Genomic DNA, 14,643 nt, shown 5'->3' on the forward strand with positions numbered 1-14,643 from the left:
CTGTTGTCCTGTAAAGGAGAGACTTGCTTTAGCAAGAGGACAGTGGATATTTTCCAGAGTGCTTCCATTATAAGATGGTGGCTCTGTTATATCATGGGTCTTCAATATGGCATATTGAGAAGGATGGACCACGATTCTTCAGGGATTGGAAGAAAATTAAATATTTCTACGGGGCGGATGCTGGGAGGGTGTTTCCTCTGGTTAAGTAGTCTAGAACTGGGTGTCATAGTCTCAACAGAGTAAGGCCCTGTTGGAACAAAATATGGAGAAATTTATTCCCTGAGAGAATACAAAATCTTTGGAATTTCTACCCTAGAGGGTTATGGAAGCTTGTGGCTCGTGGGTTAATTCAAAGAGGAAATGAATAGATTTCTGGCAATTAAAGGAATGTAGATGGTAAGGATAGGACAGGAAAATGGTGCTTGGATTAGAAGATCAAACATGATCTTGTTGAATGGCAGAGACTCAAAGACCTGAACAGCCCACTCTTGCTTCCATTGTTTCATGTTCTTATGTTTATTATTGTATTCAATTCTTCCACAGATGGTGAAGGGTGGATCCAGTGCTTTGTGCAGGCTCCCTGAATCCACTCATTATAAATGACAAAGGAGGGGAAATCAACAAGAGTATTCTCTGTGTCCTCTGCTGCTGATCTTGCATCGCCACTCCAGGAAGTCCTTTCAGCTAAATATTAGAAAAACTAAAGCTATTGCTTTCAGTACTTCAAAAGCAAAAAGAAAACCTGCAGATGCTGTAAATATGAAATAAAATCAGAACATGCTTAAAATCTCACATCTTGGACAGCATCATTGGAGAGCAGCTGAATTTATGTTTCAAGTTCATAACCTTTTATCTGAACTGGGAAAAGTCAGAGATACTAAATTTCTTTCACCATAACTTTTCCCTACTCTAAAAAAAAATTATTGACCTGAAACATTAAGTTAATTCACCTCTCCAGAGATTCTGTCTGAGCCGTTGAGTACTTCCAACATTTTCTGTTGCTTATTTCAGATTTCCAGCATTTAAAGTTTTTGCTTTTAGATTTTCAGTAAATAGTCTCCCTAGCAACTGTGTGAGACTGAAAGGGCACATCACAAACATGGGGCTACATTTGAACCCAAGATGAGTTTAAGGCTACATATGTATACAACCACTAAGTCTGTCTATTGCCACGTTTTCAGGCAGCCCACCTTCACCCTTGCATCAGCGGAACTGCCAGTGAAAACCTTGAATGATATCTGTAAGATCTTCTTAGATTCACTCCGTCATTCTGTCTTCCTGAAACTATTTGGTTTTGCCTTAACTTGCACCATCCACCTCCCCTGCCCTTGCTACTCTATATTGACTGCCGATGAAGCAACACATTAGTTTTGAATGTTGCTTTTTTTTTCCAGATTTTTCCATTAGCCCACTCCTTCATAATTTCTTCAACTTCTTCTGGCTCGGCCTTGCAAGACAGCTAAGATCCAGCCTTCTGACTATCCTGCAGTCAGCTGCCAGGGCTCAGGATCCTGACCCTCTACTGAAAAGAGTCTCCATCTCTATTTCCTTAATTAAGATGCTTCTCTAAATGTACTTTCTCAACCAATCTTACAGTTATCTCCTTAAAAGTCGCAGAGCCTAATTTTGTTTAATTACTCTCCTGTAGGTCATATTGATGCATTGAAACTACTAAACTAATACAAGCTATTTCACTTTTTAAAAAAAATTTCTCTTGCAAAATTGAGAGGATATTCTGACCATCAAACCTTTACTGGCTTTTAGAACATTCCCATTCCCCCACTTTCTTTTCTTGTGACCTGATTTTCCTACCACTGTGCTGCACAAGGGGCTATTTACAGTGTTCAATTACTTCTGCATGTACTTGGGATGTGGGGAGAAACTGAAGCACTTATTGGTCCTAGGTAAAACGTGAACTCTACAGACAGTGCCCAAGGTCAGGAGTGAATCAGGGTTGCTGGAGATGCATCAATGCAGCTACGTCAAGCATTGGTGCATGTAAATTCTCCTTCTGGTCAAGTGTAGATGCTGAGCAACAGAGGATCTCCTTCACCTTGATATCAATATACAATAGACAATAGGTGCAGAAGTAGACCATTCAGCCCTTTGAGCCTGCACCGCCTTTTTGAGATCATGGCTGATCATCTACTATCAATACCCAGTTCCTGCCTTGTCCCCATATCCCTTGATTCCCCTATCCATAAGATACCTATCTAGCTCCTTCTTGAAAGCATCCAGAGAATTGGCCTCTACTGCCTTCTTGGGCAGTGCATTCCAGACCCCCACAACGCTCTGGGAGAAGAAGTTTTTCCTTAACTCTGTCCTAAATGACCTACCCCTTATTCTCAAACCATGCCCTCTGGTACTGGACTTTCCTAGCATCTGGAACATATTTCCTGCCTCTATCTTGTCCAATCCCTTAATAATCTTATATGTTGCAATCAGATCCCCTCTCAATCTCCTTAATTCCAGTGTGTACAAGCCCAGTCTCTCTAACCTCTCTGCGTAAGACAGTCCAGACATCCCAGGAATTAACCTCGTGAATCTATGCTGCACTTCCTCTACAGCCAGGATGTCCTTCCTTAACCCTGGAGATGAAAACTTACACAATACTCCAGGTGTGGTCTCACCAGGACCCTGTACAAATGCAAGAGGATTTCCTTGCTCTTGTACTCAATTCCCTTTGTAATAAAGGCCAACATTCCATTAGCCTTCTTCACTGCCTGCTGCACTTGCTCATTCACCTTCAGTGACTGATGAACAAGGACTCCTAGATCTCTTTGTATTTCTCCCTTACCTAACTCTACACCGTTCAGATAATAATCTGCCTTCCTGTTCTTACTCCTAAAGTGGATAACCTCACACTTATTCACATTAAACGTCATCTGCCAAGTATCTGCCCACTCACCCAGCCTATCCAAGTCACCCTGAATTCTCCTAACATCCTCATCATATGTCACACTGCCACCCAGCTTAGTATCATCAGCAAACTTGCTGATGTTATTCTCAATGCCTTCATCTAAATCGTTGACGTAAATCGTAAACAGCTGTGGTCCCAATACCGAGCCCTGTGGCACCCCATTAGTCACCACCTGCCATTCCGAGAAACACCCATTCACCGCTACCCATTGCTTTCTATCTGCCAACCAGTTTTCTATCCATGTCAATGTCTTCCCCTCAATGCCATGAGCTTTGATTTTACCCACCAATCTCCTATGTGGGACCTTATCAAATGCCTTCTGAAAATCGAGGTACACTACATCCACTGGATCTCTCTTGTCTAACTTCCTGGTTACATCCTCGAAAAACTCCAATAGGTTAGTCAAGCATGATTTACCCTTGATGGAAAGTGTATGCAAATAAATGAAAAACATCAAACTGCTTTTGTATTGCACAAAGATTGACTCTAGTGTGCAGCATATAGAAAGGAAATTGCATCCCTGCATCACTTTTCATGATCTCAAACTTTTTGCATATGCTTGAAAAAACATTTCAAGGTGTGGTCCTTTCGATAAGGATGAAAGATGATTGCTAACTTCTCTACAGCAAGACCCCATGAACTGAGCAGGAAAACAATTTTGGTAATGTTTGACTGACAAATAATGATTAGGCCATCTTTTAAAATTTCCATTCTTTCAAATAGGTTGTAGTATTTTGTCATAATCAGTTTAAGGAGGAATAAAAGCTTTAGGTTAAAATTCAATGCATTATTGAAGGGATTCTGTACTGCTGGATGCCTAGACTGTGCTCACTTATTCGGAGAGTGGCACATAGAGAGTTAACCTGAGGGTGCTAATACTGAGCCAAGGCCAGCACCAAAACAATGCTGCCACCATAAATTCTTCCAGTGTCTGCATTGTCTTCATGTTAACATCACAGCATGAACTCTGACTTGCTGGTAGCCAACATGCTCAAAGAAGCTGTAAATGACAAGAGTGTGGATGATGATACCAACTGTATCTCAGTGTAGAATGGCAATTGTCCTGTGTCAGACCGCAAAGCACTCCAGCAGGTGGTAAAAACTGCCCAGCGGATTATCAGCACCCAATTGCCCACCATTGAGAACATCTACCATAAACGCTGCCTGGGCAGGGCAAAAAGCATTATCAAGGATGCATCTCACCCTAACCATGGACTTTTTACCCTCCTCCCATCTGGTAGGCGCTACAAGAGCCTCCGCTCCTGCACCAGTAGGCACAGGAAGGGCTTCTTCCCTGAGGCTGTGACCCTGCTGAACATCACATCACAGCGCAACGCAGTATTGCACCCATATTGCACTGTCTCAGTACTTTTATATTTGTCTGCTGTAGCACTTACTTTGTATTCGCAGTTATTTTGTAAATAACACTATTCTTTGCATTTCTGGTTAGATGCTAACTGCATTTCATTGGCTTTGTATCTGTACTCGGCACAATGACAATAAAGCTGAATCTAATCTAATCTAAGACAGTTTCTGCAAGGGAATAACCCGAGAAGAAGAGGAATGCTTTAGCTCAGCAATAAGAAAATATATCTGAAGGCAATAAAAAGTAATACATCTGAAGTCTGTACTATGATCAGGAATATAACCTGTTTAAATAGTGATAGTATTTGACTACATCCTTGACTGAATTTCTGCAAGATTTATCTGTATCAATATAGCTGCAACTGTTATACTGTAATGAAAAGAAGTTATGATTTCAATATGTCCTAACATAATCACCAGTCCAATTTTTTCTGTTCAGATTAGAAACTAAATGAAGCAAGTTCTGGAGAACTTAATAGGAATTTATTTAATAAGTAAAGATTTATCAAGGTTTTCTTTTACATCTTGCATCAACAGTTTATTTGCCTTTTAGAGCTCTTAAGGATGAGATCAGAGCAATGGACGACATAAGATCTAAGGAACAGATGTTGAATCCATCTGGGTATAAATTAAGAATAGTAAAGGGAAAAAGTATCACTGGTGGGAGTTGTCCATCGGCCACCGAATAATAATATTACAGTGGCACAGACAATAAACCGAGGAATATCTGAGGCAAGTAAGAATGGAATAGCAGTTACGTGGGGGACTTTAACTTGCACACAGTTTGGGTGAATCAAGTCGGTCGAGGCAATTTTGATAAGAACTTCATAGAATGCATACAGTATGTGATAATTTTCTTGAACAGCATATTACTGAACCTACAAGGGTGCATGCTATATTGGATCTGGTCCTGTGCAATGTGACAGGTAAAATTAGCAATCTTGTAATTAGGGATCCTCTTGGAAAGAGTGATCACAGTATGATTGAGTTTCTCATACAACTGGAGGATGCAGTAGTTTGATCTAAAACCAGTGCATTGCTTAAACAAGGGAGACTATAACGGGATGAGGGCAGAGTTGGATAGGGCAGACTGGGAACACAGGCTATATGGTGGGATGGTTGAGGAAGACTTTCAAAGGGATTTTTCATGGTGCTCAGCAAATGTACATTGCAAGGACAGTAAGGGCGAAGAGAGCCAGCCTTGGATAACTGAGGAAATAAAGGAAGGCATCAAAGTAAAAGTTCATGTGTACAAAGTTGCCAAGAGTAGTGGGAAACTGGAAGATTGTGAAAACTTTAAAAGCAGCAAAGAACCACTAAGTGAGCAATAAAAAAAAGGGAAGGTAGAATATGACAATAAATTAACACAAAGTATTAAAATGGTTAGTAGAAGTTTTTATAATTATATAAAGTGGAAAAGGGTGGCCAAATGGACATAGGTCCCTTGGAGGACGAGAAGGAGGAATTGATATTGGGCAATGAGGAAATGACCGAGGCTTTGAATGACTCTTGGCTTTCACAGTGGAGGACTTGTCTAACAAGCCGAAGTGAGATGATATGGATGTGATGGGAGGTGAGGACTGTGATACTAAAGAGGTAGTACTGAGCAAACTTGTGGGCCTAAGGACACACAAGTCCCCTGGTCCTGATGGAATGCATCCCAGGGGACTGAAAGAAATGGCAGAGGTTATAGTTGAGGCTTTGGTGATAATTTACCAAAGTTCTCTGGACTCTGGGCAGGTCCCAGTGGATTGGAAGTTGGCAAATGTCACGCCACTGTTCAAAAAAGGATGTAGGCGGAAGGCAGGTAACTATAGGCCAGTTAGTTTAACATCTGTAGTTAGGAAAATGCTTGAAGCTATCATTAAAGAAAAAATAGCGAGGCATCTGGAAAGAAATGGATCCCTCAGGCAGACGCCGCATGGATTCAGCAAAGGCAGGTCCTGTTTGATAAACTCACTGGAGTTCTTTGAGGATGTAACGAGCGCAGTGGAGAGAGGGGAACAGATGGACGGTATTTACTTGGATTTCCAGAAAGAGTTTGATAAGGTGCCACATAAAAGACTTATCCATAAGATAAGTATGCATCGAGTTGGGGGTGATGTATTAGCATGGATAGAGGATTGGTTAACTAATAGAAAGCAGAGAGTTGGGAGACATGGGTGTTTCTCTGGTTGGCAATCAGTGGTGTGTGGTGTGCCACAGGGGTCGGTGTCACAATATACATTAATGATTTGGAAGAGGGGACCGAGTGTAATTATTCTAAGTTTGCTGATGACACTAAATTGAGTAGAAAAGCAAATTGTGCAGAGGATACAGAGAATCGGCAGGGAGATATAGATAGATTAAGTGAGTGGGCAAAAGTCTGGCAAATGGAGTATAATGTTGGTAAGTGTGAGGTCATCAACTTTGGAAGGAAAATGGAAGATCAGATTAATGTTTAAATGGTAAAAGATGGCAGCATGTTGCAGTGCAGAAGGGCTTAGGAGTTCTTATGCATGAATCACAAAAGGATGAATCAGTGGGCCAGATGGTGAACTCCTGCTCCTATTTCTTGTGTTCTTTGAATTTAACAGATCCCATCACTTTGTTTATCCCATCATATTGTTTGATTAATTGCACTGAACACTACCTTGCAAACTCTCTTATGTTCTCCAATTTAACAAAGTTGTCGATCTATTCTTTTTGGGGTTTTTTTCAAATTTCTCCACCATCAATAGTAAAGATATAAAGAAATCTCACGACAGCATAAGTGCTCTTCTCCAGTCTAAGCAAGTGCTTTTGTGGATGTCCAGGTTTGTCAAGCAGCCAGTGTTTTTACTATCAGTTGATATCGTCATCATCATTCTGTGCCATGTTGAATGGATAACAGCAGCCTACAATACCTATTGTTATTTTGTGAATGGCTCATCTTGTGCAGACTGTGTTCAATGAATCATAAACTCCAGAAATTGGAACTTGTTTTTGGATTATTTGTCCTTATGAAGTGATATTGCTTTGGTACAAGTCACAAGAAAAAAGATGAAATACCAAATCATATAAGAAAATATGGACACAAGACACAAAATTGAGAGAAGTGAGGTGTATAACTTCCATACCAACCCCCCCCCCCCCCCACCTCTCATGATATGACTGACCCCATATTATCTGTTAGTGATTCTGAATCCAACTGAGGAAAGGTCCACTTTTTGTTTGGAACTATTATTAAGGGGCATATCATTTTACCCTAAGGGATTAAGCTAGTGAGTTTATAGAAACGTATCAAATTTTGAAGGGGATAGATAAGATAGAAGCAGGAAAGTTGTTTCCACTGGTAGGTGAGACTAGAACTAGGGGACAGAGCCTCAGGATTCCTTCAGCAGTCTTGAACATCTCCTTTACCTTGGTGTTTTGCTTTTGTGCCGCTATGTTTCTCTCCTTGCTTTTTCGTTGGTTAGCATTTCTCACAGGTGTTCCCTTGCCCAGCTTCCAACTGCCTTCTCACTGACTCTTTGCATTTCCTTCCACACTCTCTCTGCAATCCTGTTTGGGAGACAACCAGCTCAGAACTTACAACCATGAGTTCTATTTGAGTGACAACAGTGCCACAGCATAGGCAAATTCTGAATCGCTTTCAGTAACTTTAGTCCTGTTGCAAGTTGAAGCAGAACAGAGGCAGCAGAGTCGGTGTGATCCAAAGCTGCTCTTCCAGGTGTGGGCTCAGCTGTCAACTTTTGACACTTTTGGTTGATGGTTCTTTCATTCATGACAGGACAGCTCAACCACATCTGCTTGGAAAATTGAAGATTAGGGATCAAACCCCACAGCAAAATACTTAACAGTGTGAAAGTCATATTGGAAGACAATACAGCTCAAAACAAACAAAGAGATTCTATCTTCATTCAGCTGTTTCCTTCCATTACGTACCTGAATTGCTCCTGAAAACAAACCAGCCTTCGCTTGACTCACCACCACTTTCTGCCATTCTTGGGCATCTTGCTTCCATCCCGTCTGCAGGTGGCGCTGTTGCTTCCTGACCTTCAACATACTTCACTGAGCTCGAGGGGCGCCATCACATAAATTACAACAGTCTAGAATGAAACCAAACACTGATGCTCTAAATAGCTCATTATTCACTCGTGGGATTAGCCTTGAAACTCTCACGGGGAGCCATCAGGATATGTGCATGTGAGATGGCAAGGCATGTTGATATTGGCAGCAGTTTGCAGTACAGATGTACTTGTTTACCGCTCACGGTATCAGTATACTTTTGTACCACCTCCAATATGCAAAATGTCCAAGTAAATGAAAGAGACTGATGTGCTTAGGAACTGTGATAGCACACTAAGTGGCCACTATCAGCAGCATGGTGATCTGTTGGTTGCTGAGTAAATAATTGCCATGACATTAGGCAACAGTTTCCTGAACTTTGTGTTACCTTTTGTGACTACCCGGGAAGGGACCTTAGTTAAAGATCTCACCTGAAACTCGGAATCTCTTACAGTAGTGTGTCCCTGTAGTGCTGAAGGATTAGCCAGCATCTTTTGCTCAAGACTCTAATGTGGGACTTGGAGCTGTAGTCCTGCAAGTTGGAGACAAGAGATCTATCTTCTACTGAATAATAATTATATACATGAAAGTAGGAACAAATGAAATTTTCCTCCTCAAGCTAGTGTTAACTAAATGGTATATATCAGTGTATGACATGCAATTGGCGTTTAAGGCAGCAATGAAGGTCCTTCATCGTGTCAGTAGCTTCCTCATGGTTTTCACTAACGTCAGTCATGCAAGTCCTGGGCGGAGACTCAAGAATACCCTTGTACTCATTGTAGAAGGATTCTTCTTTGCTGTTTCCGTAACAAATTTGTTTTACCAATCAAGGTTGTTAGCCCTGAGCTGAACCCCCGAACCTGAAGGACCAGTGGACCACTCTTAGTCTGGCCTTTACCCTTTGACCTGCTTAGCATGCGTGACCTTACCAAGAGCCAAGGTATAAAGCCCTGACTCCAGCCAACATAGCTCTCTGGATCTTTGAAGCACACAAGCCTCCAAATCACAACAAGCTTGTGGTTTGCTTGAAGGTGTTTAAGGAAGGCAGCTTTTTATTGTATTGAACATATTGAAAATATAGGAATTTTAAAGTGAGAGATGTAATAAGTATCTTAAAGTTTGTTCTTTCTTTATGACATTATCTTACATCTGTTTATCTTAATATCATAAGGGTTTAGGACATACCCTTTGGAAATCCCTGCTTTGTCACCCCCATTACAGCTAAATTCAATCATCCTTCTAAGGAGAAACTTCAATTTAAGTTACAGAAATCAAGTGTTGGTCAAAGCACATCAGTATCTTAAAGCAGGAATTTCCACAGGGCATTGTCAGGTAACTAGCACAAACTCCCAGATCACATGAGCTTAAGGCTCAGAGTAAGTCAACATTGCTTGAATTTCGCTCATCCATCCAGCTCTGTATGTGTGTTTACATAACAGCTCACACCGTGTTTATATCTGGTGAGCACTTTCCAAGAGGGTATAGAATACTCTTTATCTGTGGATGGTGTTAAAGATCTGCCATGTTTCAGCGGCAGCTCTCAAGTCCCGTGTTAGCTTGTTTAATTCTGATAAAGAGAGCCTCTCTGAAGGTGCTGTCTTTCAGATGGGACATGGTCACAGTTCAAAATACTGGCATATTTTATATCTCCTCCATTTAGGGGTGTGGAATGCAGTTAGTCAATGCCAAACCATCAACGCTTTATGAAATGTATGTATTTCTTGTTTATTCAGCACGATAAGAATAACACACATTGTGCTGAAGAATTCTAAAATACCCAATCAGGATTCAGCTGGCTGGTAGTGAATTGAATCAGTTGACATATTGAGTGGCAAGTCTGATTCATGCATAACCAGAGCTCATTGTTTGTCTCGATTGGAAAATATAAGTCAAAATCGAGTTTATTGTCATATGCCCAAGTAGACGTATGCACAGGTGCAATGAAAGCCCTTTTTGCTGCAGCATCACAGGCACATAGCATCATATGAGAGCATTCGCAGGAATATCATAAACATAAATCATACCGGACTTTTACAGGAAAGAACGCAACCTGAACAAAAAAAGTCTGTTGCAGTGCAGAGTGATTAAAACAGTCATAATGTTGCTAGACTGTAGTGATTAGGGTTTGCCACGGTTCAAGAACCGCTTGTTTGAAGGAAAGTAGTCCTTTACATCGGCAAGACCCAACGCAGATTGGGGGACCGCTTCGTCGAGCACCTCCGCTCCATCCGTCACAATAGACAGGACCTCCCGGATGCCACCCACTTCAACTCTGCCTCTCATTCCCATCTAGATATGTCCATACATGGCCTCCTCTACTGCCATGATGAGGCCAAACTCAGGTTGGAGGAGCAACACCTCATCTATCGTCTGGGTAGCCTCCAGCCTGGTGGTATGAACATTGAATTCTCCAATTTCTGGTAATTCCCTCCCTCTCCCCCTTCCCCTATCCCAGGTCCCTCTCTGCCTCTCTCCCCTTTCAACTTTCTGCTCCTTTACCTCTACAGTTCTTTCATGCTTATCCCCTCCCTCCTTTATCCTTCCTCTGATTGGTTCTCCACCTGGCACCTCTAGCCCTTCCCCCTCCCCTATCTCTATTACTGGGCTTCGGCCCTCTCTCTCTCTCCCCCCCCCCCATTCCCGATGAAGGGTCTCGGCCCGAAACGTTGGCTACTCTTTTCTCACGGATGCTGCCTGACCTGCTGAGTTCTTCCAGCGCCGTGTACGTATTCTTTGATCCACAGCATCTGCAGTTGTATTTTTGTGTTTTGAAGGAAAGAAGCTGTTCCAGAACCTGATGGAATGGGGCTTCAGGCTTCTGTACCACATGTGGGAAGATGGCCTGGCCTGGATAGTAGGGAGTAGGGATCCTTGAAGGTAGGTTGATAGGGTAGTTAAGAAGGCCTATGGGATGCTAGGCTTCATTAACAGGGGGATTAAGTTCGAGAGTAGAGCGGTCACGTTGCAACTCTACAAATCTCTGGTGAGACCACACTTAGAATATTGTGTTCAATTCTGGTCACCTTATAGGAAGGATGTGGAAGTTATGGAGAGGGTGCAGAGGATATTTACCAGGATGTTGCCTGGTTTGGAGAACAAGTCATATGAAGCAAGGTTAGCAGAGCTGGGACTTTTCTCTTTGGAGCGTAGAAGAATGAGAGGGGAATTGATAGAGGTCTACAAGATTATGAGAGGCATAGATAGGGTGGATAGTCAGTAGCTGTTTCCCAGGGCACCAATAGCAAACACCAGAGGGCATATGTACAAAATTAAGGGAGGGAAGTTTAGGGGAGACATCAGGGTAAGTTTTTTTACACAGAGAGTTGTGAGTGCCTGGAATGACTTGCCAGGGATGGTGATGGAGGCTAAAACATTAGGGGTATTTAAGAGCCTCTTGGACAGGCACATGGGTGAAAGAAAAATTGAGGGTTATGGGGTAGTGTGGGTTTAGTACTTTTTTTAAGGATTATATGGGTCGGCACAACATGGAGGGCTGAAGGGCCTGTACTGTGCTGTAGTGTTCTGTGGTTCTACGTGTTGCCTTCTGGAGCAGGCACTTCTGTAGATAATTCCAGCGGCGGGGAAGGAAATATCATGATGTGCTGGGCTGAGTCTGCAGCTTCGTACGTTCCCATGCATCACTGTAGATCATGCTGGAACCAGTCAGAATACTGTCAACAGTACATCTGTAGAAGTTTGTTAGAGTGTTCAGTGACAAGCGGAACCTCCTTAACTGGTAAACTTTGTTTATGATTATATAGATATGCTGGACCCTTGTCAGGTCATTTGATATGTTAATGCCCAGGAATTTAAAGCTGCTGGCTCTGATCCCCCCAATACTGCACATTATATTCTGCTCCTTTTGTCAATTTAGCAACATAAGAGTACAATATTTAATGATCAATTTGCTCCCTCTTCACTAGCTGCTCTTTCTCTCTACTTTCCATGTCCCATTCTATTTCTCAACCTGATTCTTTAGAGTCAGAGCCATAGTATAATATGGAATGGAAACAGACCCTTTAGCCCAACTGGTCTATGCTGACCACAGCATCCTCCCTGCTAGTCCTCACATTCAGCCCATAACCTCCAAGCCTGTCTCCTGTACATACCTATCAAATGCCTCTTAAATATTACAACTGTACCTGTCTCAACTACTTCCTCTGGCTTCTCATCCCTGGTACTCACTAACCTCTGTGTAAAGCGGTTACTGCTCAGATCTCTTTTAAATCTCTCTCCTCTTATTTTTCATCTGTGCCCTCTAGTTTTAGACTCCCTAGCCCTGGGGAAAGACAATGGCTTTTATAAACTTCCATGAGGTCACCCCTCACTTTCCTGCATGGCAGGGAATAAAAGTCTAGTGTGGCCAACCTCTCCCTACAAGTCAGATTCTCTAATCCAGGCATCCTCACAAATCTCTTTTTCACCCTCTACAGCTTAACAATGTATTTCCTATAACAAGGTGACCAAAACTGTGCATAGTACCCCAAGTGTGGCTTCACCATTGTTTTATATAATTACAAAATAATGTGTCTACTCCAAATCTCAGTGCTCTGACTGATGAAGGCCAGCATGCTAACTCACTTCTTCACCACCCTGTCTCTTGTATGGCTGCTTTCAGTAAACCATGTACTTGTACTCCGAGCTCCCTCTGTTTCACAACACTCATTGGTGCCCTGCTATTTAATGTTCCAGTCCTACTCTGGTTTAACGGTCCAGAAGTGAATCACCTCTCACTCAGCTAAGTTGAAATCCATTTGCCACTCCTCAGCCTATCTCCCTAACTGTTCAAGATCTTTTTACAATTCATTGTAACTTCCATCACTATCAACAAGACCCCTGTGCCATTTCCATCCATATCCAAATCAGAGCAAGCGAAGGCCCGAGGTTCGGATGATTTAAGCACCAGGTCAGGGTGTCAGGATCAGAGGCTGGGGACAGGCCAGCTCAGCTTGCTGCCCCACAGTCTAAGGCTGTGGCTCCTGAATCAGCAGCAGTGGTGCCTGGCTTCCTGACTGTGACTCACTTTCGTGAACTTCCGTTCTGAATGTGATTTGCTTACTTTTACTGTTTGCACTATTTGTTTTTTCTCTCTGCACATTGGGTATTTGATTGTCTTCTTTTTTATTAATGGGTGCTATTGCAGTACTTTGTTTTGTGGCTGCTTGAAAAGAGTTGAATCACAAGGTTGTATAAAGTATACATACTTTGATAATAAATGTACTTTGAACTTAACAAAATAACAAAGATCCCAACACTGCCCCCGAGGCATCATGCTAGTCACAAGATGCCAACTATCAACCTCTGCTTCCTATTACTGAGCCAATTCTGAACCTACCTTGCTCTGTGTGACCTTATCAAAGGTCTTACTAAAATCCATATAGACAACATCCACTGTCCGATCTTCATATATCTCCAGAGTTATATCTTTGAAAATAACTAAAATATTCATCAGACATGACCTCCCACGCACAAAAGAATGTTGTCCATTCCTGATCATGCCTCAACTATCCAAGTGAGGGTAGATATTGTAACTCAGATTTCCCTTCATTAATTCCCTACAACGGAAGAAAAATCCACCAGCCTGTAGTTCCCTGGTCTATCTTTCCCACCTTTCATTAGACACCCTTTAGTCTTCTGGAAATTTGCTAGTAGCTAATGACGGAGCACATATCTCCTCAAGAACTTCTAAGATTTCTTCCCTTGTCTCCCATAAGGTCCATAGTACATTTCATAAGGCCCTGGGGATTTGTACACCTGCAAGGCTACAAATAACTTCTTCCTCATAAAATACATATGATCCTTTGATCATTCGTCATTCTCCTTCATTGCATTCAAGCCATGACTAAAGAGTGCACAGCACTGCTGGTATTACCACAGTTGTCACCGATAGATGAACAAGTCAAATTGGTTGTAAGTTCTCAAGAATGACACAGCTGAGGGCCACCTCCCCCCCCCCCCATTGAAACTGCTTAATTTAGTCCCATCAAAACATGTTCCAATTTAGGCAAGTTTGTAAACCTGTTCTAAAGAGAGATGGAACTTCTGCAGATGTACTGTTGGAAGTATCCTGACTGGTTGCCTCATGGTCAGATATGGCAATTCGAATATGCAGGAATTTAAGAAACTGCAGAGAGAAGCGAACTCTGCACAATACATCATCACTCCATCCCTCCCCACCATAAATCGTATCTACAGAGGTACTCCTTCAAGAAGCCAACATCCGTTAGGAAAGATACCTACCGCTGGGGTCAAGCCTTCTTTTTGCAACTAACGTTAGGACGGAGGTACAGAAGCTTGAAGTCACCCAACGTCAGGTTCAAGAACAGCTA

Source organism: Hemitrygon akajei, chromosome 6 (genome assembly GCF_048418815.1).
Source record: "Hemitrygon akajei chromosome 6, sHemAka1.3, whole genome shotgun sequence".
Classification (NCBI taxonomy): Eukaryota; Metazoa; Chordata; class Chondrichthyes; order Myliobatiformes; family Dasyatidae; genus Hemitrygon; species Hemitrygon akajei.